The following is a 24,387-nucleotide window of genomic DNA, read 5'->3' as shown; positions in this document are numbered from 1 at the left end:
CTTCTCAAGCTTGGCTTTTTGGCAGTTTCACCTGCAGAACTTACCAAAAAGCAGATGCCTGTAAACCCACATACACTGTTGGTAGAAATGTAATTTGATGCAGCCACTGTGGAAAACAGTATGGAGGGTCCTTACAAAGCTAAAAAGAGAGTTACCATAGCATCCAGCAGTCCCAGTCCTGGGCGTGTATCTGGAGAAAACTCCAATTTGAAAAGACACAAGCACCCCAGTGTTCACAGCAGCACTATTTACAACAGCCAGGACAACCTAAATGTCCATCGACAGACGAATGGTTAAAGACGTGGTGTCCGTACGTAATGAAGTATTACTCAGCCATAAAAAGAATGAAATCATGACTTTTGCAGCAACATGGATGGACCTGGGATGATCCTATTGAGTGAAGTAAGTCAGACAGAGAAAGACAAATATTACATGATATCATTTATATGTGGAATCTAAAAAATGACACAAATGAACTTACAAAACAGAGACAGGCTCAGACACATAGGAAACAAACTTACGGTCCCCAGGGGCAGGGGGCAGGGATAAGCTGGGAGCTTGGGGCCAGAGTTTACTCACCACTATATACAGAACGGATAAACAACAAGGTCCTACTGCACGGCACAGGGAGCTATATCCACTAGCTTATAGTAACTTATAGTGGAAAAGAATATATATATATATAATTGAATCACTATGCTGTACAACAGAAATGAACACAGCATTGTAAGTCAACTAGATGCAATAAAAAAAAGGAATACACTCAAAAAGCGATGCCTGTAGCTGCCTCTGATGCGTCTACCAAGTGTGTCTGTGGCAGGTTTGGGCATCTGCTGATACACAGTATGTTTGCCCATAAACCTCTCGTGTTCTGTTACAACGATTTTCAAAGCGCCACGTCCTGGACACTTTTATTATGAAAATGGGTGCGTTGCTGATGAGCTGTCCTCAGTGGGCTGCCTCCTTTCCCTGTAAATTACAGTGGACAGTAACGCTTGGGGTGACAGACCAGCGTTCAAAACGGAAATGACTAATTCTGTTCAACAGCTCAGCGTACCAATTTCACAGTAGGCTTTAAATATATTTAAACACTTTTATGAGTTAACAGACTTTGTCGTGGCGGCTGAAACTTAGGTAGCTATGGCTTTGTTCAGTAACTGTTATTGGCAGGATTCCTGTCGGATGATAGCCCCAGAGAACTCCCATGTGCTGGCTCAGCCTGTGCTTCAAGGTCTTCAGGCCCCAGGAACAGTGGCCTGAAAGGACGAGCAGCCTCGGGAAAATGTAATTAAGGCGAGAGTTTTGAATTACAGTCATTGATTTTGGAGACTTGGCTCTTCTCCAAGTAAAAATCAGTTTTAAATATTTTTGAAAAAGGATTATGAAGGATTTGCATTTGTTTAATGTGAACTAAAATTCTGCAGGTGGCCTGAAATGTCACCATTACAGATTTAATCCTTTAATTTAAACTACGGTCTCTGGTGTGTTTGTCACAGTGAAAATGCTATTTGGTGTCAGTCTGATCACATTTTAGGGGCACTGGGGGGGGAGTGAAAAGGCTGCTGCAGTTGAAACAGTTATTAACTTTGTGTCCTCGGCCAAGGCATCTGACTCTCTGAGCTCCCGTGTGGAGTTGAGAACTAAGTGGGATGTAAAAGCATCTAATTCTTCTCCTCTGCTGTACCCCCATCTCTCCCAGCCCTCTCCAAAAGCAAATCCACTAGCAGACATCAGGAGTGGAAGTCTACTCAAGAATGTGGGCACCTGGTTTTTCTCGAGAGCGGCCCTTGGTGGGAGGGGAGGCTGGACTGGTACTTAGGAGTAAGCGTGGCTGACCGTGTGAAGAGCTCCTTTTCCCCTCTGGGATATTCCCATGTTCTTTCCTTTCCCGCCTCCTTTTTTCGGATCTCAGGGCTGGACCCATCACTGTGACGTTCCTGCAGCACCCACATCACTCTTAGAGAAGTGGGAACAGTGCCGGTTTTCCGTCTTCCACCCAAACTGGCTGCCATCTTTGTTAGTTTCATTCTCATCCAGCCGGATGTCTGGGGGACTCTCAGCTGTCTTTGTTGGGTTTATCACCCTTATGCTTAGTAATGAGTCTTTAGGGTAAAAACTCCCCCTGTTGGTGGAGAATGAAAGGACTGAAGCAGAAATGACGGTGGCATGAATGGGGGAGAGTGAGAAGTCTGGCCTCATTAACCGTCTACACTTGGAGAAGGTAGGGCTGGATTCTAGGGGCCTTGAAAGCCAAGATGAGTGGTTTGAATTTGATGGCAAAGGGAAAACGGGGCCAAGTGTCCTCTGCGATGAGGGTCACCAGCACCTCCCAGGTTGACGCCCGTGGAGGGGAGGAGAGCGGGACCGGCTGGAGCACGCTGACGCCATCAGTCTCAGCAGTGGCCTCAGCCGTCGGCCCCCGGAGCACGGGGGCTGGCGCCCTTCCAGGTGGTCCCGTGGTGCCTGGGTGTCTTCCTCCCATATTGGCCGATCACTAGGAATGGCTCCCTCCACCCCTAGTAATGTGACCCGGGATGCGGGAGCTCTCTTCATTTGCAGATTTGTGGCAGCCAAGAGATGCTGGTCGTCTGGGGGGCAAATCCTTCAGCCCTGAAGGAGAATCTGGTGCACATCTTGGGGTCCATTATGGGAAGTCAGTGCCGTTTCTTAGGGGATCTACCGTTGGTGGCAGAATGATTATTTGGAAGTGGTTAGGTCCCTTTGGCAGAATGACCGAGGGAGTCCTTCAAGGTTTAAGACAAGAAGCTACCCCAAAGGCTGTAGGTTTACCGTAGCGCTCTCTGGAGGAGCCAGTGGCATAAATACAAATCATTACTTACCTCGTGGCACTGCTCCCAATGCAGATCGCACTTGACTGGCACTGCAGCAATGTTCAAACACGCCGCCTTGCTTGGCACCCCAGGGACCGCCGCTGGTGGTGTGCGGTGTCTCATTACCATTCTGCTGGCTGTCAGCATTTTTGTGATGCAATTAGAGGCATGTAATTCCCAGAACAAATGAGCCATTTCGAATATTGTGAGATGTGTAACTCAATGTAATAGGAGCCCGTAGAACAATTGAGTTTTGAGAAACAAATACGCAAGGGGTTCGGCTGAGCAACCTGACAGATGGGGGACCTGACAGCCCCCTTGCCTCCTGACTCGACCACCGAGAGGAAGCGACACCTGAGCAAAGCGACCGTAGCAAAGCCTCACGCCCACGGCCCCACGGCTGCCTTGTTACAGCTGCCCTGGCTTATTAAGCTGCAGGCTCTCGATCCCCCCGGGGCCTGTGGACAGTGCAAGCCACATGGGCGAGGACTGCAAATATAAGCTTTACGATGAGCAGCGCGCATTGCGATCATGAAGCTATTCTGTCTCTCCGTTTTCCTATTATGGTGATTCAGCCAGAAGTGAACGCTGTTCACCATCTTTCAAGAAAACCCACGTGGCTCTGGATCTTGGATTACTGTATCTCAACTGAACTCATCAAACTGCTTTCTTTTCTTTTTTTTTTAAATATATATTGAAGTCTAGTCAGTTTACAGTGTTGTGTCAATTTCTGGTGGACAGCATACTAGTTCAGTCACATGTATACAGACTTATATTTCTGTTCATACTCTTTTTCGTTATAGGTTAGTACAAGGTATTGAATAGAGTTCCCTGTGCAACACATAAGAAACTTGCTGTTTATCTATTTTATATATATTAGTTAGTATCTGTAAATCTTCAGCTCCCAATTTATCCCTTCCCACCCCCCTCCCCCCTGGTAACCGTAAGTTTGTTTCCGTGTCTGTGAGTCTGGTTCTGTTTTGTATATAAGTTCGTTTGTCTTTTTTTAGATTCCACATGTAAATGACACCACGTGGTATCTTTCTTTCTCTTTTAGTCACTCTTCAGGCCCCGTGCTAGGACAGAGGTGGCATGTGATTGCTGGAGGAGACGGTGGCGGGGGTCGATCAGCTGTGGGGAATGTGCGAAAGCTGGGAGGGGGCTTGAGAACCCAGCCCCCTGACTGAACAGAGAGAAAGCCACTTGCTGAGTTGCATCAGTCCAGACAGAGGTCCCAGGACAGCCAGAGCAGGCAGCTCCCCAGTCGCTGGCCCTCCCCCCGCTCTGCTGTGTGTAAAACATTCCTGATGCGTTTCTCAAGTTTATTTGTCAGAGTGCAATTTATGAATTTGGGGACTGGTGAGTTGTGTTTAGTGACAGGTAGATTTTCAGTGGTCGTGAGAGATGATCAGCGTTGGTCTACAGAAAACATGCGCACACGTGAACATGTAGGGGGTGAAGGGGAAACAGGCAGGGGAACAAGAGGGAGCAGGAAGAAAGCTCATCACCATCTGCTCAGGAGACTCCTGCTTCTGGTCGTGATGAAGTGTCAGGGGTCACACTGACCTTTCCTCGGACTGCTGTGAAGCTGGACACAATATGTAAAACTGTTTTCAAGTGTTTGACAACAGTGCATGGGCCTGTGAGCCAAGAGAGATGGAAAAACCAAGCTTTCTGCAACCACCGCGCTTTCGGTCTGGAGGCGGCTTCTGAACCGGGGTACCACGTGGAGGACGTGAGTCTTACTGGGCTAGGCAGACAGTCTGGGGGTAGGGGCTGCTGGGGTCGGCGGATTTTGCCAGAGAGAGTGCTGGTGCGGAAGGATCTACATAGAAAGAGAGCTGCAGAAATCCTCAAAGAGGTCGCCTTGTCTGAATGCTATGCTGCATTTTCACCAGGTGAGACGCCAAGTGGCCGAGCAAAAAGCCACTCCCAGGGAGCTGGCGGGCCTGTCTTAGACTGAGCTGTCTCAGTCCCTTTCCTGGGGCAACATGCATGCCGGACGAACTCAGTCTGGCCCAGTACTGGATCACACGATGGGCAGTACTCACCCCAGAGCTCCCCACTGACAGTCAAGCACTTAATCTCTGCTAAAACCTGGGCACCACTTTTCAAATCCAGAAGCCCTGTGCAGCCGAAGACAGAGTTTCACTCTGCAACCCTCAAGGTCTGCGCTGCCTACTGGCGTCTGCCGGAGACTTACTCCTGGAACCCAGCACCCAGATCTGCTGGGCATGTGGCCCGCCTGGGCGGGCAGCTGGGTTTGTGCAGAGCTCTCTTCTGCCCCGGAACACACCTGAAGCTGGATTTGGGAGAGAGCATATGTCAGACCTATATTGCTCCATCCTATTATCAGTTGAATTGAAAGGCTGTAGAAGAGGCCACTGTGCCATTTTTTTTTCAGTGGCAGGTGACACAAGGTGCAACAACCTGTCCTTTATGGTAGATGGGCATTTTGCCCTTTCCCGAACCATTGGACGTAAAAAATGTCACTACTGAGGCAAGATGGTGAGACCCTGAGTCTGCGCAGAATTTTTCTTCCCACAACTGGCAAGAACAGATCTCACTGGGACACCTAGACTTGACATATGACACAGCACAGTTAATGTTTTATGATTCTGGGTAGCGGTTTGGAAACAGCACTGGAATTAAGGGCTTAGAATTCCAGATTTTTTTTCTTGTGTTCAAGCTACTGATGTATTTCCTTTTCATTTGATCCAGTGTCCTGGAAGCCTCTGAAGCAAACAGAGGTGACGCAAACTCCGACTTAGCTTTGAGCGACGGAATCTCTTTTCTACGTCTGAACATGGGCCCCTTGAGGGGATCTGAACTGCTCGTCGACCTCCAGTCTCTGCCAGAGGAATGTCCTTGCGACACTTCATGAAGGAGGCACCTTGTGCTACATTCGTGGCCTCTCTTCTCTGCAGTGACTCTGTGATAATAAATGTGTCTTAAAAATACATTACGATGGAGAATCTATAGACGGTAGGTTGTTTTGAATTTGTGTCAGCATCACAAACAATGCCACATTCCAATGAAAGTTTTATTAAAACACTTGTGCTAGAACACAGGTGTCAAACACAGACCGATCTGAACAAACAGGATAGAGCTGCTTGGTTTTAAAGCACTGGCATAGATAAAAATGTATTATTCATATCAACTCTTTCCATGGCTTTGAAACTGGAAATTATTTCTGAGGCCAGCTCTGAGTAAGTATGTGAGCTGGCGTCTTAGCAACTCTGACTTGCTCCTCTAGTGTGATGTGAAGTGTGGAAACCCCGTCTCACACTCCAGTGTCACCTTCTCTTCTTCAGGGTCTGGCTGCCCTCCCACCTGCTGTCTTACCTCACGAAGTTCTTCTTTGTCTGCATCCTCCAGAGACTCTGTGGCTCCAGGACAGGGATCTGATCAGGACTGAAGGATGGGTTTGTCCAAAGACCAAGTTCAAAGAGCTTCAGCCAAGGCAAGGTGGACACACAGGCCTTAGGGACCCAGGAACGCCAAGTCCAGAATGCGGGAGTCAGATCGCGATGCCAGCTAGCGCACTGAGCGATGAAAGATCAAGAAGCCACGCTAACCTGTCAGAAGACTAAGAGACCAGGATACAGGCAAGAAGGGTGACAGCACCTGCCTGGGAGCGAGGGCATTCCCAGGGAGGAGTTTGTTCCTAAGGTCACTGTACATGAAGGTAACATTGGGGACAAATACAGCTGTGTACAGAGAACGAGCTTGTACCTACCTGTGAAGTGTCACTTGTGGTTAAAACCACAGACTTTTATAATAGATCGGAGCTCAGGCCACCAGCTCTTTAGATGTCTGAGCTTACTTTGTATTCAAGCCCTCACTTTACCAGTCACAATAATGTTCGCTTTCCCCTTCTCCCTTTCCCCGGGGTTATGTCCGCTTTCTGAGGACGAGCATGGCTTAGATTTGGCGGTCTGTGTCATCAGTCCAGGCAGACGGGCGAGCAGTCACTGCTCATTGCCTCCCGCACGGCCCCTCCAGAGCCAGAGTCTCTGCTGCCTCTGGGGCGTCAGGCGTCCCCACGTTACACCCGCTGCTTGTACACGTTGCTGTCTCTGGACGGTGCTCTTTCTAACGGTGATGGAGTGCAGTCTTCTCCAAGAGCAACCTCTCCATGGCCCCCAGGTCTCACATGTTAATGGCGGGTTAAGGGGCATCTCATTGGTGGGGACGTGGCATTTTGGCGGCTGGCTTTGTGGTGCTTGAGTCACTCTTCCCTCTGCAGAAAGAGGTTCAATTCTTAGAGGACTCTCTCGTCCAGGTGAGAGGTTGTAAGCTTCATTCTCCTGTTTTCACGTGTTCTGCTGCTGCCCAGAGAATTTCATCTACAAGAAACTCCAACAAGGCTGCATTCTTTCTCTTTGTCCTTTTTCTGCGGATGACCCATCTTACAGTTTTGTCATAGTTTTTCATTCACAGCTTGATCGCCGTCTGTGCCTTGCAAGCTGACCGCGATGTCTGAGTCTGGGCGTTCCGTCCTGGGTGGCAGCTACAGCCGCCGGCGCCGTGGTTCCCTCTGCAGGGCTTTGTCAGCAGGTCACGATGGCCCGAGCTCTCCTGGAGATTCTAGATGAGCCTCCCCATGTTCCAGGGCCAACTTTCGATTTACAAATCAGGTGCCTAAAAAATGTAACTTATTTTATAAAATTTAATATCCAATTTGAGGCACCATTCAATCCAAAATTTAATATCCAATTTGAGGCAACATCAATCAGGGTGAAAGAAATTTCCTCTCAGCTTGTGGTTCTTCCTTCCCCACTGTCTGTGGGCACATGGCGACAAGGCACAGAGGGACAGAGACAAGGCACAGAGGGATGGAGACAAGGCACGGAGGGACGGAGACAAGGCACAGTGGGACGGAGACAAGGCACAGAGGGACGGAGACAAGGCACGGAGGGACGGAGACAAGGCACGAAGGGACAGAGACAAGGCACAGTGGGACGGAGACAAGGCACAGAGGGACGGAGACAAGGCACGGAGGGACGGAGACAAGGCACAGTGGGACGGAGACAAGGCACAGAGGGACGGAGACAAGGCACAGTGGGACGGAGACAAGGCACGGAGGGACGGAGACAAGGCACGGAGGGATGGATGCTGCAGAAGTGCACCTCAGGGTCACCTGCAGGTGGCAAAGAGGTCCACAGACGCCTCTGGTCTTTGGTCAAGTCTGCACTTGGACATGCGGCTGTATATCTGTGACAATCTAAGGGTGTTTTCACTCGCACATGAACATTCGTGGCTTAAATGTTCTAAGAACACGGGTCATGAATAGAGAGGAAAGTAATCAGAGATCGCTTAGCCAGCGGACCAGACTTGGACCAGGAAGAGAAGCATTGATACGAGGCTCCCACCACAGCATGGCGATTTGCTCGGAGGGGCCCCTGTGAGCTTATCTCTTGCTCCCAGGATAAGGATTTTAGCCGTAAACCGTTTATTTTCAGGAAAGGAGATTCCCATCTTTTAACCACTCTGCTGCCGCTCCAAGAAGACAAGTGCAACCTCAAAACCGTGACCATTGAGGTCAAATCTCCCCAGACCACAGGCGAGCCCAGTCCCACCTGACAGCGCGCCAGCGGCTGGTCCGAGGTGGAGTTTCTCTGGAGAACGTGGTGACAGGGCGTCTCCTCGTCCCGCCTCGCTCTTCCCTGGTCTCAGAGGAAGCGAGGGGCCATACGGAGGAATTTGAAGAGGAAGAATTCTGTTTTCATTAAGAAACACTGTGTGATTAAGAAACATTCTTGGAAAGTCAAGGTCATTTTAAGGAAAAACGAGTCCTTAAAAATCCCTGAACATTTAGAGAAAGAAAGCAAACAGTTTAGAACCGGGTGGTGACCGTCTGCGCGGAAGCCAGCGCTGCTGAAGTCCCACCTCCTCGCACACGGCTTCATTCAGCAGGTGTTTGAAGCCGCTTGTGATGAAAGGATTTCGCAGCGTTACTACAGTGTTACCTTAGGAACTGTTCACTGGGAAGCCTCGGTCGCTCGGCCGTGTGGCAGTGGTGACGGTCACCGCTTAGGGATGACTCGGTCATGCACTTCAGTCTTCATTCTGCCCAGCTTGTCACTTCGAACCCAAATTAATTTTCTACACAGAAGAGCCAGGAAACAAATCCTCTTGGAAATCTCTAGAGATTTAGATTCATTTTCCCCCCACCCCATCTCTTAATGGTCTGCTTAGGCTCTGTGTGCGGGACAGGCAGGTGGCGCCCATGCCTTTGACAGATTTGAGCACCTCTTAAGCACCAGAGACACCAAAGATACAAGAATGTCCCTGGTCTTGAGGACACACAAAGATGAGTGAAGGAGAGTTGCTGATTGACAATTAAAACACAACGTTATAACCTGTATTCGTGGAAATCCCCTCCAAGATGACCACCTGGCTGTATTTTTGAGAATGATGACTATGAAGTCCTTCTAGAAACTGGGAAGTACTGCTTTGTGTGACCCAGACAAACATGAGTCAAAATTAGGAAATGTACGATTGGCCATTTAAAATTTTTTCTTTTTAAATTAGCAGGACAAAGTCTATAGCTAAAAAGGACAGCGTATATAGTATGTCTTCTGTTAAGTTTAGTCATTTAAAAAATTAACTATTCAAAGGTAATTTTCGTAATGCTTATGCTGAGCTGTGTTGCCACTGAGGCGCTGTTTGGTTCTTTCTGCTTACTGATTTACACAGCTCCTTAAAATGTCCATTCTAACTGGACAGAAATTCCGAATGTGCTAAACCTGATGACACGTACAGTTTCCTACGGTTTCGTCCCTTAAGGACGGCCGTAGAAGCTCCAGCTGGTCAGGTGTCGGATATCGTTTTCTTTGCCGCAAAGACAGAATTTCCTTGAAGATCGCAAATAACACCTGAATGTGATTTTTCTTTCACTTGGTGGATGGTCGGTCCGTAGTTTAATTTCCTCGTCTACAAAAACGAGGGATTTGGGTTAGATCGTTTCTAAGGATCCTAAGGATGCACCATAACGCTATGACTCTAAACGCAGCAAAGCGATATATTGAAGTGAAATAGTTGTTCTAGTGATGCAGGTGCCAACCGGGCTCAAATCCCTGAGCTTTCTTTCTGGGGAATTAGCTTTATTTGCTTATTTAATGGAAGGACGGGGGATTGAACCCAGGACCTCGTGCATGCTAGGCTTGAGCTCTACCACTGAGCTACACCCTCCCCTCCACCCCTGAATTTTCCTGATGCAGATGTTAGTCAATTTCAGGAATGAGTCCTGAGTAATTGAGACGGTAGTAGAACGTCCACGCGGATATACTGGTTTCCTGCAGGCTTGAAGGAGTGGAGTTCTGGTCGGTCCTCTGGTTTTATGTGTGCTCCTGAAATTGGGAACTGCTCATACTATGTGTCTTGTATTATTGACCTTCCATAGGTTCTCTGAAAACAAACGCTCAACTTCCAAGCACTGAAATCTGGCTCTGTCCTCAGGGACCGCATCCAGGAGCATCCTTGCCCACAGGGTCCGTGGGCTGTGGGCAAGACTCTGCTCTTGGGCCACAATGCATCCCAGGGAACGTGGGCGTCCCCCAGAAGGTCTTCACTGCTTTGTGTGACCACGCCTTTCTGTGTTCGGTGGGGTCCCAGCACCCACCCTGTGAAATGTCACTGCAGCATGGCGAGGTGTCCCATTTTCCACAAAATAACTTCAGACTTAACCATAAACTTGTGTAACACTTCTCTCCTAATAAGGTCAAAAGTAAAGGCTCTCCATAGACTTAGAGAGGCCCCTGGAAAGCTTGGCTGAGTCAAGACTCTGAGCCAAGTTCAGGATGTAGAGGGGGAAGCGTGAGGGCCCCCAGCTCCTCCACCGCAGCAGTCTCCTGGGGAGCCTCTGAACACGCCCCCCCACCCAGCGTGTCGACAGGAGTCAACAGATCTATCACAGGAAGGCTTACAGGGCACTTTTCAGGACCACACCTGTTGGATGGAGCCCCCTTCCAGGCGTCGTGGGGAGAAGAGGCGGGGCTTTGCCTCATCCCTGCCTCTGCCCTCAGCCCTGGATCTCAGGCTCCCACCAGCACCCACCCGCAGCCCATTCTCCTTGCTGCCGTCAGGGCGACCTTTTAAAAATGCAAATCAGACCACACTGCCCTCTGAACAGCCCTCTCTTAGCTTCCTGTTGAGGTCAGAATAAAATCCCATGCTGTGGCCTCCAGAGCCTGACCTGTCTGGCCCCATCTCCTGCGGCCCTGTCCCCACTCACTGCTCCAGCCACCCGGCCCTGCTCCCTCCTCTGAGCCGGCTGACCTTCCTTTGCCTGGCGTGCTCCCCACCCCGACCCCATCTTGGTGTGCCTGGCACCTTCTTGCGAGATTGTGACCTCTCTTCAGTGTCAATGCCCCCGGAAGGATTTTGCACTTCCTCCACCCTGAATTTGCACACCTGCTGCCGCACTGTATTAACCATGTCTTTATTTGCTATTCTGTGATGCTTTGACGCCTCGGGGCCTTTCTGACCCTGGAGAGACCACCCCTCCCCAGGCCAGCTAATTCCTAGACAGAGCAAACCACTTGCTTTGGAACACACCTTTCATGTGCAAACCAGAACCCACACCCCCAGCCACCTCCTTAAAACTCATCTAACCCTCACATAGCAGGCCACTATTCCCCTGTCCTAAATCCCCCCGGGGCCGGGTACAGGATGGCTGGGGGCCCCTGTAGCCCAGACACGGCTGAAGTTAGTCACATCATCCAATCCTAGGCTGGCTCAGTTTGCCTGCCCTGCCCATTCCTCCCCGCGAAACCCACCCTAAAGGCTCCTGCCCGCCGCGTGCCTTCCCCGCTCCCCTGCCTCCTGTCCAACCCTGGTGCTTCCCCACGGGGCTGCCCTCCCCTCTTGGGAACTGTGAGTAATAAAATTCTCCTTTCAAGTCCGTTGCTGTCATCCTAGCTGCCTGTACCTTGCCACATCTGAGTAAAATAAATCCCAGGTACATTTCAAAACACCTGTACCCCGGGCAGGCTCCCCCCATCACACTGCCTGGTTTTCTTGCTTTTGTTGGGGTCTTATTATCACTTGAAAGTACTTGTTCGTTGTTGATTTGCTTTTACTTGCAAATACAAGCCACTGCTCCCCACAGGGACACCAGCACAGGTGGGAGATCTGCTGTCTGTTCAGCATCCTCAGTGCCTGGAAAAGAGCTTGGGAGAGTGGGCAACCTCCCAACGATTCTTCTCTGAATGAAATTTGTAGGCATTGGGGGAAGAGCAATGAGAAAATCAAATGAGAAGTCATTTTGGAAGTTCTCAAACACTACACAGTTAAAATGGTGAGTTTATGGATGGATTGATGGATGCCTGTAATCTCAGAAATTAAGCATTTCGGAAGCATCACAGGCAGGTCTCAGGGGGCTTCATGGAAGTACTTTCATCCATTTTCCTGCATATAAGGCCAAGATAACTCTAGTGGTCTCGGAACAATTTCTTACAAGGGACAATTATGTTAAGGTACACGTGTGGCTCTCATGATGAGGCCGCCATGTATTCCCCCAACTTCCTGGGCAATTGAACTACAGTTCCCAGCACGCCTTGCAGTTAGGTCTGGTCACGTGATCGAATTCTAGCCAATAGCATGCAGGCAGAATTGACACATACTCACTCACAGGCCTGGCCCCTACAAGTGTCCACGGGCAACCTCCAGGCTCCTTCACCTTTCCAGGTGACCTCAGAGGTGACACAGAGTGGATGGAGTCTCCATTCCCACCTCATCACTTGGAGAGTCGCTTAATGACCAGCAACATTTGTTTTGGACTTAACCTGAGTGAGTTTTACTGAGTTAAAGCACTGAGGTGTCATGGATTTCTGGTTTTAGAAGCTGGTACCTTCATCAACATCGGTGCCTCTATGTCAACATACAACCTAGTTGGTCCCAAATCCTGTGATGACAAGGGGCTGGAAGCCCTCTTTCTGCCGGGGGACCAGACGCTGGGGAACCAAGTCACTCTCTTAGCTTTTACTAGGAGGGCACATTGTCTAGGTCCACACCTCCTGTGCTCCTCGCTGCGTCTGCTGTGGCTTGCGTTCTGCACGACTCAGCAGTTTGTCTCGATCGGGTTAGGAAGGGCAATCCTGGAGAAATGAAATTCCTATCTGTCAGTCTGGCAGAGTCTGCAAAAATCCACGCAAATGCAATTGTCTGGTATTACTTCTCTGGGCCACAGGCAAATGGCCAGAAGGAGGAGAACTCATTTCCTCCCTAAAATATACCTTGCTCTCCTAGGTGCAGCTGTCCGCAGAGGGGAAGGACTGGACCTCAGGGGTCCCTTGACAGCGTCCATCCCCTTCCTAACTGGCCCCCTCCCCATCCCGGGAACTGTTACTGAGTCCAAGCTGGTACTGCTCGCCACACAACAGGCCAATAAATCGAGAGATGAGTTGTTGGGGCAAGGAAAAGTGACTTTATTTGGAAAGCCAGCAGACTGAGAAGACTGAACTAGTGTCCCAAAGAACCATCTTGCCTGAGTTAGAATTCAGGCTTCTTTTATACTAAAAGGAGAGGGAATAAAGTCAAACATTTCCCTCTCCAGTCAGCCTCTGGAGGGGATGTGCTAATCCCCACCTGCAGTCATTCACAGGTGGGCCTGGTCAGGATGCTTCCTGTGAGCTAAACAAAGGTGTTTTAGCTTAGTGCTCATTGCCCGGGAGGCACAGTTCCCAGAGATGGGCCGTTATGTATACTTTAAGTTTATAGGCAGCATCCCTTTAGGGGTTAACTTGTAGCAAAAGCAATAGAATAGGAAGGTTCAAGTAAAAGGAACAGACCCAATCCGGAGTCAGGTTTGTTGCAGGTTTGTTCTGTTACAGAACCGGGGCTCTCGGGCTGTTCCCTGGTGGCATCAAGTCCCCGGCTGAAGCTGCCCTCCTTTCTGTCCCTTGCCTGCAGCTCTTCCCTCTGCTAGAGGCTCTCTCCATGGTCCTGAGAGTCCCTCTCGGAGCTGCCCCCTCGGAGATCCTGTTCGCCCTCAGCCTTGACCTCTCTGCAGTCGTCCAGCAAAGGTGGGAAACAGGCAGATGTGCAGCCTTTGCAGGCAGGCTGTTCTCCTCGGCCTCAGCAGAGGAAAGATCCGACAGAGGGAATGCCTCTGGCAGGTCCTCTTTCTGCCCCTGGGCGGGCGGGGCAGGACGCAGCCATGGGGCGTTTCTGAGGTCCTCAGATAAAGACCTGCGGGCACTTTCCCCTACACAAGATTTCTCCTCTTGCGATGTCAGCATTTACCTTGCCAAGGCAGGGGGAGCTGACAATGCTGGTTTAGTTCTCCGTGAAGAACCCCTGATCTCTGGCATGGAGTTATGGACAAGATATTGAATAATCAGAACGAGGATTTTTGAGGAACCTGTAAGTACCTTGGCTTCTAATCCTGGTTCTATACGAACCAGCTGCCTTCCAGCCAGTCCTCGGTTTCTGGGCACTTTCTCCCGCCTATATCACATGGTAGTGGGGTCCTCAGTGCTCCCCCTGCAACCCCTAAGAACTTCATTGCTCTGATGAGTCAGTCTCAAGGTGACACGGCACCCCTTCCTCAGCAGATTAGCTGCACTTGGAGGACACTTCTAGTGCATTCAGCAGTTTAAGCCACTTGTTTTATTTATTTAATTTTTTTTTTCTAGTGTGAGGACACTTAACATGAGATCAACCGTCTCATGGGATTTTTATGTGCACCATACGGTGCTGTTAACACCAGGCGTGACGCTGGCGGCATCTCTCCCGAAGGTACTCATCCTGCAGGACTGAACCTCTCCCCCTCCCCCAGCCCCTGGCGTGGCCTTTTACTCTGTTCCCGAGTTGGACTATTTTAGATGTCTCCTGCGGGGGGAATCATGCAGTGTTTGTCCTCTTGTGATGGTGCCCTATATGCATACAATAAAGTAAGAGGCAGCCTTTAAAAAGGACAGCTCAGTATTTTTTGAATTTTTTTTTGACTTGTGATCAGAAGTCCTAGGAGCTGCCTTGGGGGCCACGTGGGGATGGGCTCACACTCTCCACCCCACTCCTGCCACATTCATGTTCCTTATGCATCTGGGTTGCCAGGTAAGCAAGTGTCCCACACAAGAGGATCTGGATAGACGGTGGTCCTCATTTCAGGTGTTTTTGCTCTACAGGTTCAAAGTGTGTCCGAGAAAATTTTGACTTTTCATTGAAAAACTTAGTCCACACTTTCCTTAGTGCTCTCTTGGTTCTGTTGTTCTCCGACTGTCTAAAACGGGTCAGGGATCTGCCTTTCCTGGCACAGGCCTGGGCAGAGCTCCCCAGGAGAAGCGCCCAGCGCAGCTCCGTCCGGGAAGCAGAGTCAGACGGAGGCTGCTGGGCTGCCCGCCCGGCGCACTGTCCCGAGGCAGAGCATCTCCGCCTGCGGAGCAGCAGTCCCGAGAGGGAGCGACCCCGCCCTGGAAGAAGTGTCGGCGGCTTGTGCATGAAGCGTTATTACGAGAATCTACTGCGTTAACGGGTGTCAGCGTCTTTCATCCTCCTGGGGTCTACCAGCCCCGAAGAATGAAGCAGAGAGTGCTTCCTGAGCTCGCCCCCCCCCCCTTGGAAGCAGCCGTGTGTGACGGATGTCACGGTGGGTAGACATAACCACCATGCATCGCTAATTCCGCTAGAGAAGCTTGGGTGAGAATAGGTATGTTTTGCAAATGGGAACTTGCACTTCGAAGGGTGCCCACTAGGCGGCGCGTGAGCCGCAGCGCTGATGATGGTCTGAGAAGGACCAACCAGAGCCCGCCGCTCTGCATCTCCCTCAGGACTCACCCTTACCCGCCCTGCCCACATCTCACGACCCTATGCTGAAGTATCTCTGGTTCTGAAGCTGTCTCTAGTTTCTTCCTCTGTGAAAGCAGGGCCCAGGCTTTCCTTCAATAAAGCACAGTGAATTCTTGAAACCTTCATTTCACCCTTTGGACTCCAGTAGGAACTGGATTTTAATTTTAAAGCCCTCACTGACTCAAAATACTAGAGAATGTTTATGGAAAAATCACATGTTCAATAAAGGACTTGTATATGGAATACTTTAGGAACCCTCAACATTCAAAAACAAACAATGGACAAAAACACGAACTGACATTTCATCATGTATGTATTACATAGATACACATATATCCTCTTTAATGTAGCAGATGAGGGTGTGAAAAGAAATTCAGCTTCATTAGCCATTAAGGAATGCAATTCAGCCTCAATGAGATATGGCTACATATCTATTAAGATAGAAAAAATAATAGCAATGACACCAAATTCTGGGAAGAATGAAGAAAAACTGAGACTTTCATACATTGATACTGATACCATGTGATATTTGTCTTTCTCTGACTTTCTTCACTTAGTATGATGATCTCCAGGTCCATCCATGTTAATGCAAATGGCATTATTTCATTCTTTTTTACGGCTGAGTAGTGTTCCATTGTATAAATATACCACAGCTTCTTTATCCAGTCATCTGTTGATGGACATGTAGGTTGCTTCCATGTCTTGACTATTGTAAATAGTGCTGCTATGAAAATTGGGGTGCATGTGTCTTTTCAAATTAGAGTTTTCTCCAGATATATGTCCAGAAGTGGGATTGCTGGATCATATGGTAACTATTTTTAGTTTTTAAAGGAATCTCCATACTGTTTTCTACAGTGGCTGCACCAGATTACATTCCCATTAGCAGGGTAGGAGGGTTCCCTTTTCTCCACAGCCTCTACAGCATTTGTCATTTGTGGACTTTTGGATGATGGCCATACTGACCAGTGTGAGATGATACCTCATTGTAGTTTTGATGTGCATTTCTCTGATAATCAGTGATACTAAGCATCTTTTCACGTGTTGGATATTTCTTTGACATTTAATTTTCTAGTTTCATCAACTTGCCTGATCTAGTTGTAGCAGTTTCTCTTACTTTTCTTATTTAAATCCAAACTTTTTGGCTTGGTCTTTGGAATTCTTGATCTGTGATCTCAGAATCAGAGAAGCTTCCCTACATGCAATGGGCATCTCCAGTCCGAGGGAGGGCAGAGGGAGGGGAGCGCTTAGGTGCATGACTGCATCTGCACTGATGCACCAGCCGGAGATGCCTCCTAGTGGGCCCTGTGAGGGTGCTGCTCCCGTCCGCGTTCATTGTGGAAGGCTAAGCTGGACCAGAGTGTCCTTGGATGCTTGATTATTGCAGCTGCTCCCCCGACTCATGATATCTGTAACCACCTGCAGCGGCTCCACTCTCTGTTTCCACACTCATGGTGTGGTGGTCATCCCCAGATTTTCCTGGTGCCTTTGCATCCAACTTTCTCCCAGACACTGATCTACTAAACTTCTTTCTTTTCTGCTGGAAACATTGCCTGGTTTGTACAATGTATTCAGGTTCATAGATTCCAATCAAACCCAACTGATTTACATTTTGCTTTTCTTGAATCCCCTGTGATTCTCTTCCCCTCCTTTTTGTGTCTCCAGGCTCATTTGCGGGATGGCTTTTGTTTTCTGCCCCTGCCCCTGCCCCAGCTCCCCAGTACTCTGCAGAAAAGTGTGGCATAACTGTGCAGTGGATGGAAATTGCAGGATATATACCCAGTGAGGCAACAAAGCCCATCCAGAAAGCTCTATCCACTAATTATTCACATAATGTGAAAAACAAATGTGGCTCGTTAACATCGATGCTATTAGCACATTAACTTACTTAAAACCATTTTAACGATGATGAAGTAACAAGTGGAGGCTGCATTGTCAAGGGGTCTCTATGTTTCTGTGTCTATCAGCTGCTTCTTTAATCAGCTAATTTCTGAGGGTGGGTCACGAAGGCAGGAGATGGCGAGGTTCAGTTTTCAAAGAGCTGCAACAGAGCTTTTAACATTTTACAGCTAGATTTGCCAGAAGTAGCTCCTAGGACATTGCTGGGCTTTCCAGGCTGACTCCCTTAACATAAATAACTCAACTAGTTATTAATTAAGTACCGTAACTGAGTTTTGGGGTGTTTTCTCTTCGTTTCATTTATTGCCCCAGATTGCACAGTTAGGCAGCATTAAAAAAATTAAGCTAGTATCTCCTGCTCCTCAGAGAGCTTTAAAAATGCCACTTGAAGTAGAGATTTCCCAGTTTAAGTTGATGTTGGTCTTGGATTAACTATTTCTATTCCCTATCCACTAAAAGAATTTGGGACACACACAATCTAGATCTCAGTGTCTAGAATATCGACACCTCAAAGCATAAAAACATGTTTTTACAGTAAAAATATCAAAGACACAGGCTTGTTCTAAACACTCAGCAAAAATTGACTTGTAGGGTACATCCCACCCCTTTCCCTTCAACCATCCTTGATGCTTGGCAGCGCCTCATTTCATCCTTACCGCGTCTCTTTGAGGTCACACTGTCTATATGCGAGGGGGAAGCTGAGGGCAAGCGGGTTGAAGCCGCCTTCCGGAGAGCGCTGAGCACACCTGGGGCTTCTCAGCACAGAGTCCAGACTACGTATCAGAATCACCTGGGGTTCCAAAATGCAGACTCAGGAGTCACACCCAGACCTTCTAAATTTTAGAATTGAGACACATAAATTTTCAATTTTAACGAAAATCAATCTGGGTTTTTTTTTTTTTTTGAGTGGACGGACTGGGTCTTGAATCCAGGACACCGTGCATGCTAAGCGCGCACTCTACCACTGAGCTCCTTGCCTCTCCCCATGCATTTTCCTTTTTTAACTGCCTCCCTAGGTTTGTGTCAACACCACAGCTAGGCCACTACATCCATAGCGTAGCTGTTCCTTGACATATGTGAACTCTGCTTACAGACAGGCCGGCATTGCTCAAGTGGATTGGCCTGCTGGGAATCACTGAGAATGGTTCCTACGGAGGCAGCAGGGTGCTCTACGCTGAGAATCCGTACCCCAGAGGTGATGAGACTTCTTGTCTTTGATAATCTTTCAGAGTCTGAGCTATGTCAGTTTCCCGTTACTGTTTTGCCTTACTTTTGACTAACGACAGCTCTTCGGACGTCAGGCCCCAGCCCCTCACACTCCTGCTCTCACTACGGTGTCCTGGTCCAAGTCCAGCAAGAGAGCAAGCCGCCCTAGGCCTCTGAACAGAGGGAATTCCCCCAGGGAACCGGGCACGCAAACGGCAGGAGACCAGACAAGTCAGCTGGGACAGGGACGCAGGGCAGCGACTGGGAGCAGCGGGAAGGCTGAGGACAGGGGGCACGACGGGTCCTTCCACGTCCGGGGGGACGACTGAGGGTCGGAGCGCTGCCGGCATCCAGGAGCCCGGCCACTGGCAGGTCCTAGAAGCACGCGGGGGGAGGGTTTCTGGTGAGGCCGCAGAGCGCGGGGGCGAGCGCGCGGCCCCCTCCCTGCTGTCCCCGCAGTGTCCACGCGAGCTTCTCACTGGCCAGCGGCACCAGAAAGCAGGCGGCCGAGAAGGCTGAGAAACGGAGTTCCCGGAGGTACAGAGCATGGGGGCGAGCGGCAGGGACGGAGCTGTGAGCAAAGGGGCAAGTGGCCGACGTCCGCTGCCTCCGCCGGAGAGGCCCCCTGCCCTGCTTCTCCCTCCTCCGCCGGGCGAGGGGCCGGCGCCCGCTGGGCCGCGCTGCGCTCTGCTCCCCGCCCCTCTCTGCCTCTCCGGCCCCTTCACGTCCAGCGTGCAAGCCCCCAGCTCACAGGCCCGGGCGGGGTCCCCCGCACGGCCACATACCTGACCCTGTTTCTAGCTCCAGAGCAAGAAACGAAAGAGCCCACCATGCGCTCCGTGGTGAGGGAGGCACCTTCCCCCTCCCTCCCCTCCCCCTCCCCTCCCTCCCCTCCCCCTCCCCTCCCTCCCCTTCCCCTCCCCTCCCTCCCCTCCTCCTCCCTCCCCCTCCCCTCCCTCCCCTCCTCCTCCCTCCCCCTCTCTCTCCCTCCCCTCTCCCTCCCCCCCCCCCCCCCCCGGGAGCCCGGCGGTGTGTCAGGTTACGTGGTGGTGGGGGGACTAGGGTGCCCATCAGCTGACCTTAAAATAGAGAGAGAGTCCGGGATTACCCAGGTGGACTCCACGGGATCACAGGGTCCTTACAGGTGGAGGAGGGCGGCAGAGGAGGAGGGGGGAGGGGTGGTGACGACAGAGCCCAGTCTGTGACCCAGGCTGCCGTGCAGATCAGTTGGGAAAAGGACCCAAGCTGTTCAACCTTACGTCACTGGCTTTCTATCAGAAGAAGCTAGGCCTCCTACACAGTCATCCTCAAAAGCAAATTCAAATATATTAAAGACATAAATATCAGTGACCTTGAAAATATGAATTTTAGTTTAATATTTTGATAGCTTGGAGGAAAGAGAAGGAGCTGCTTGAGTAAGACTGGAAACTCCATCACGTGAAGAAGAGACAGACGGTCTTAGCCACCTAAGGAGATGAAATCTCTGAATGTGCAAAGACACCACAAAGCAAGTCAAAGCAGGTGTGAGAAACCGGAAGAAGACACGGGAGCTCAAGTGATAAAAGCTTCCCCACTTCACAGATGGCCTCACGAGGAGGGAGAAGGCAGCCTGGCCGCAGAGGCTCGGGGGGACAGCAGCTCTCAGGCAAGACACAGGCGAACGCGCACAGAGAGCCGATGCGGGGCCGCTGCTAGGCTGTGGCCAAACAGGCTCTTGGGTTTTTGTTTGTTTGAACCCATGGTTTGCAATTTTCACTTTGGTTTCTTCTTTAACCCCACAGTTATTTCTGAGTGTTTCGTGCGTTCTAAGTGGTTAGATGTGACTGTCTGCTTCGGGTTTGACTGCACAACGGTCAGAAAGCATGTTCTGAATGACCGCTGTCTTAGGGACACCATATGGAGAGCATGGTCAGCAACTAATGAAATTTTTATTACATGTTCCATGGGCACTCTAAAAATGTTTATTCTAGTTTCGTGTGTAAAAATTTTATATGCAGTTATTAAATGTTATATCAATGCTGTTAGTTGTGTTATTCAAGTTCTTAAACCTCGTTTTTATTATTTAATCCATTTCTGAGAAATGTGTTTTGGAGTTTCCCATTTCTCTTTGAAATTACGTATCTTCCACTGCAAGTATTTTGATGTTTTATCATGCACCTCAGGGTACATGACTATTATATTTTCTTTCTGAATTAGCTCTGTAATCAATACCAAATAATTTCTTTGTCCCATTGAAGAATGCTGGCTTTGAAATCTCATGTTAGTATTACTATACCTGCTTTTTTTAAAAAAGAGATACTTGGAAATTTAGAAAGACATGTGTCTCACCTGTTCCTTTATTTATTTGTTTCTTCCTTTATTTATCGGTGTTTCCTGCGTCATTTAGTTCTGGACGAGTCTCTTGTAAACAACATGCGTTTGAACTGTCAGAATATGGCTTTTAATGGGGGAGTTTAACCTATTAAAATTACTAATAGGTCAAGTTATTCCACTGACCCTACTGTTAGGTCTTCAGTTTAAAATTTGAAGGAAAACCACTGGTCAATGGAAATAAGATGTAAAAGTTCTAAATTCCTAAGGGATAGAAAGAGAAAGATTCCCACCGACCAAGGACACATAAGGAGAGACAGAAATCTACACGGAAGGCAGGATATTGAGCAAAACCCACAGCTGCCTTCCTGGGACCTTCAGCCTGTTTCCCCCTCTCTCCTGTCAGCTTGGAAAGATGTCCTATGGACCATTTGGAATTTTGGTTATTGACCAGTTTTTCTTCCATTGACATTAACTTAGAACTCAGCTCTTCCGTATTGCATTAAAGTAACAGTTGCATTCACTTAACGGAGAATCTACCACTCTGCCTAAAATGACAGGCCCCACGTGGAGCTGAGGAATTGTTTACTGTGCCACTGTTGTGGGGGTGCCCCCTCCACACGTCCGGTGTGGCAGATTTTTATATTTATCTCACAATTTTCTGGAAGATGTCAGTAACAGGTCCTGGTGATGGAGCATGTTTTGAAATTGGTTCTCTGTGGCCATTTTGATCTAATATCTGGTGATTCTTTGTCATGTGTTCATTTTTAAAATTACACATCTGGATTCATCTTGTGTGAATTATCTCGGGAACCATAAAAGTTAGTGCTCCATTTCCTCAGGGTAAACCTCGCCCTGGAGGGGAGGATGCAACAGCAGGAAGCCTTTCCCTCAAGGAGCGGGCCGGGGAGAGCAGCACTGTGGCCAGGGCGCCAGCGGCTCCCGCCCCCGGGGACCCCTCTGGGCCTTAGCTGGCGCATTGCGCGTACAGAGAGTAAAAGCGGGCAGAACAACACAACAAGCACCCACTTTGTCTACAGTGACGGGCTCTCTGATTAAAACTGTCTCAAAGCGTGTATTTTTTGGAATAGTTATATTTCCGTTAAAAAGTAAGAAAAACTGGATTGAAGAAGCAGCTTAGCCCTAAAGTTAGCTGGGACGTCCCTAAACTGAAGACCTAATCTGATGAATCCAAGCTGGCTTTGATGACTCCATCAGAGATGCTAGAAGAGAGAGAAGGAGGACCCCCTCCAGGTGGGCTGGCGCCTGGGCAGAGGGGCCATGGAGGGAGGGAAGAGGGGCTTCCGCTGTGATGCCCAGGGGGTGGGGTGCCTGACTGGTTCTCGCTTCTGAGACCCAGTGAGTTAGGAGGGTCCGGTCCTGACCGATCACAGTACTGCCCCGCCCTCCCTTGGAGAGAGGAGGAGAGATTCAAGTGAGCGCTCACTGGCGGAGTCTCTTCACTGTGAGCCAAGGCACAAATGCGGGGCGAGCAGACCTCCCCTCCCTCCCTCCCCTCTCCAGCTGGTACCATGTAGGCTGTGTCGTCTGACCTGGAATCCTCATTCCCACCTGTCTACGCCCATCATCTTTGCATGATCCAGAAATTTCTCAAAGACATTTTTCCAAGCTGGCACCCTTCCTGTTTTTCAGTGACCTCTAGGTTGCTCTGATTTTATATCTATCTCTCTTATTTCAAGGGGATTTAGGAAGCTGTAAACATTAGACTTAGCCCACTTTCTTGGACTGAAAAGGCGATAGGGTGAGAGGCAGAATGGGAGGGAGATGTCGAGGGAGATGTCGAGGGAGACAGAGGACGAGAAACCCAGAGCTGATCATCAATTTTGTGACTGGGAGGCTCGGGAGAAAACAATGGGCAGAACCATTCTTGCCTCCAAAGACTTCACATTCTCAGTGTGGAGAGCACATGAGTACCCGGAATCACAGCGAGACTCACACGTGTTCAGTAGAGCCAGGCTGTGCTCCAGTGCACCATTTATGTCTCTGCTCTTCATTTCAGCCTCTGCTTTGAGGTGACCGCCATGCTACAATGTCTGTATTTTCCTTTCAACTTAATTCTTCTCATCTTTAAAGGAAGGAGCTCATTTCATGTCCTCTATGGAAATCCATTCAGATCATTCTCATCTGCACCAGCAAGCAGTCTGATAAACAGCTTTGGGAAGAACGTCTTCCGTGGACTGGGACACAGCCATGGACACCCCAGCCTGCCCTTTGAGGAGCAGATGACTCTCCCCTTCTGAATGACTGGGGTGCTCGCTGTGTGTGCCGCCCTTTGGGCACTCGCGCAGACGGCTACCGCCCTTTAGAGGTGGGCGGCCCACTGGTTCCTGGAGGCGGGGAGCTCACCGCCGAGCTCTCTGCATCTTTCAGAGAGCAGAGTCAGCTGCCTGTTCTCCGCCCCCTCTTCTCTGCCCTGGATACAGGGCGGGTACCTTTCTCAGGCTCCCTTGCCCTCTGCCTGCAGAGGCTCTGGTGCAGGATGGGAGGGAGGAAGGACAGGAGAAGTGGGGTCTTCACACCCACTTTCCATTTCCGGCAGCATCTCCTTGGTGCTTCTGCTCCTGCGGGGCAGCCTCTCCCACCGCAGTCCTGCCCTGTCTGGGCGGACAGGCTGTGGCTTGTTCTGCTCCTGCCCTGGGGGACCCGCCTGACACCCGGTGGGGAGTGGCACCTGCTGGTGCTGAGATCTGCGTAACCTCATCGCCCCCTTTCAGCATCTCAGTTCTTCCAATTCCTGTGTTGATTTCTTGTATGAAATTCCCTACACTGGTTTGTTTTCTGGCTGATACAGTGTTCATCTGGTTTCTCTACAATTTATTTATTGTTAAAAAATAAAAGTAATTGTCTTGCTTCTATGTGCCAGGCACTGTGCTGGATCCTGGGGACTGAAGAAGAAAAAGAGAAATGGCGGAGGGCGAAGGGTATAGCTCAGTGATAGAGCATGTACTTATCGTGCACAAGGTTCTGGGTTCAATCCCCAGTACCTCCATTAAAAATAAATAAATAAAATAAACCTAAGTACCTCCCCTCACAAAAAAATTTTTTTAAAAAGGATATCCTTTAAAAAGAAAAGAAAAAGAAAAAGAAAAAGAGAAGTAACTGAATAACTACATGTTGTCTTGAAGCTCAGTGATTGAAAACTCCTGCCTCGAGCCCCTGCCACACCCTCAGGCGCTGAATATTTTGGACCTCTTTGTGTTTTGACGGCAAGACTGAGACTGATCCTGAGAGAGTATGTCAGAGCAGAGACAACCAGTTTCCACTCGTGACTAAACGTCGACTTCTTAATTAGCTCTGGCTCCGCAGTGACCACACGTGGTGGTGGCAG

The 24,387-nt window shown here is 49.5% G+C and overlaps 1 long non-coding RNA gene and 1 other non-coding gene across 2 annotated transcripts in view; both read left to right on the top strand.

The window, feature by feature from the left end:
• LOC140697511 (uncharacterized) overlaps nucleotides 1-6,555 on the top strand; it is a 34,133-nt gene extending 27,578 nt beyond the window's left edge. Inside the window, exons 2-3 of the long non-coding RNA XR_012074648.1 lie at nucleotides 5,553-5,816; nucleotides 6,210-6,555. This is a non-coding gene — a long non-coding RNA (uncharacterized lncRNA). The remainder of the gene's footprint in view (nucleotides 1-5,552; nucleotides 5,817-6,209) is intronic.
• A 17,413-nt stretch (nucleotides 6,556-23,968) lies between these two features.
• TRNAD-AUC (transfer RNA aspartic acid (anticodon AUC)) lies at nucleotides 23,969-24,048 on the top strand. Its single transcript has one exon. It is a non-coding gene; the product is annotated as a tRNA-Asp (tRNA).
• Nucleotides 24,049-24,387: the final 339 nt, after the last annotated feature.

Source organism: Vicugna pacos, chromosome 7 (assembly GCF_048564905.1).
Source record: "Vicugna pacos chromosome 7, VicPac4, whole genome shotgun sequence".
Lineage (NCBI taxonomy): Eukaryota > Metazoa > Chordata > Mammalia > Artiodactyla > Camelidae > Vicugna > Vicugna pacos.
The sequence above is the reverse complement of the archived record's forward strand: the minus strand, read 5'-3'. Positions and strand labels throughout refer to the sequence as shown.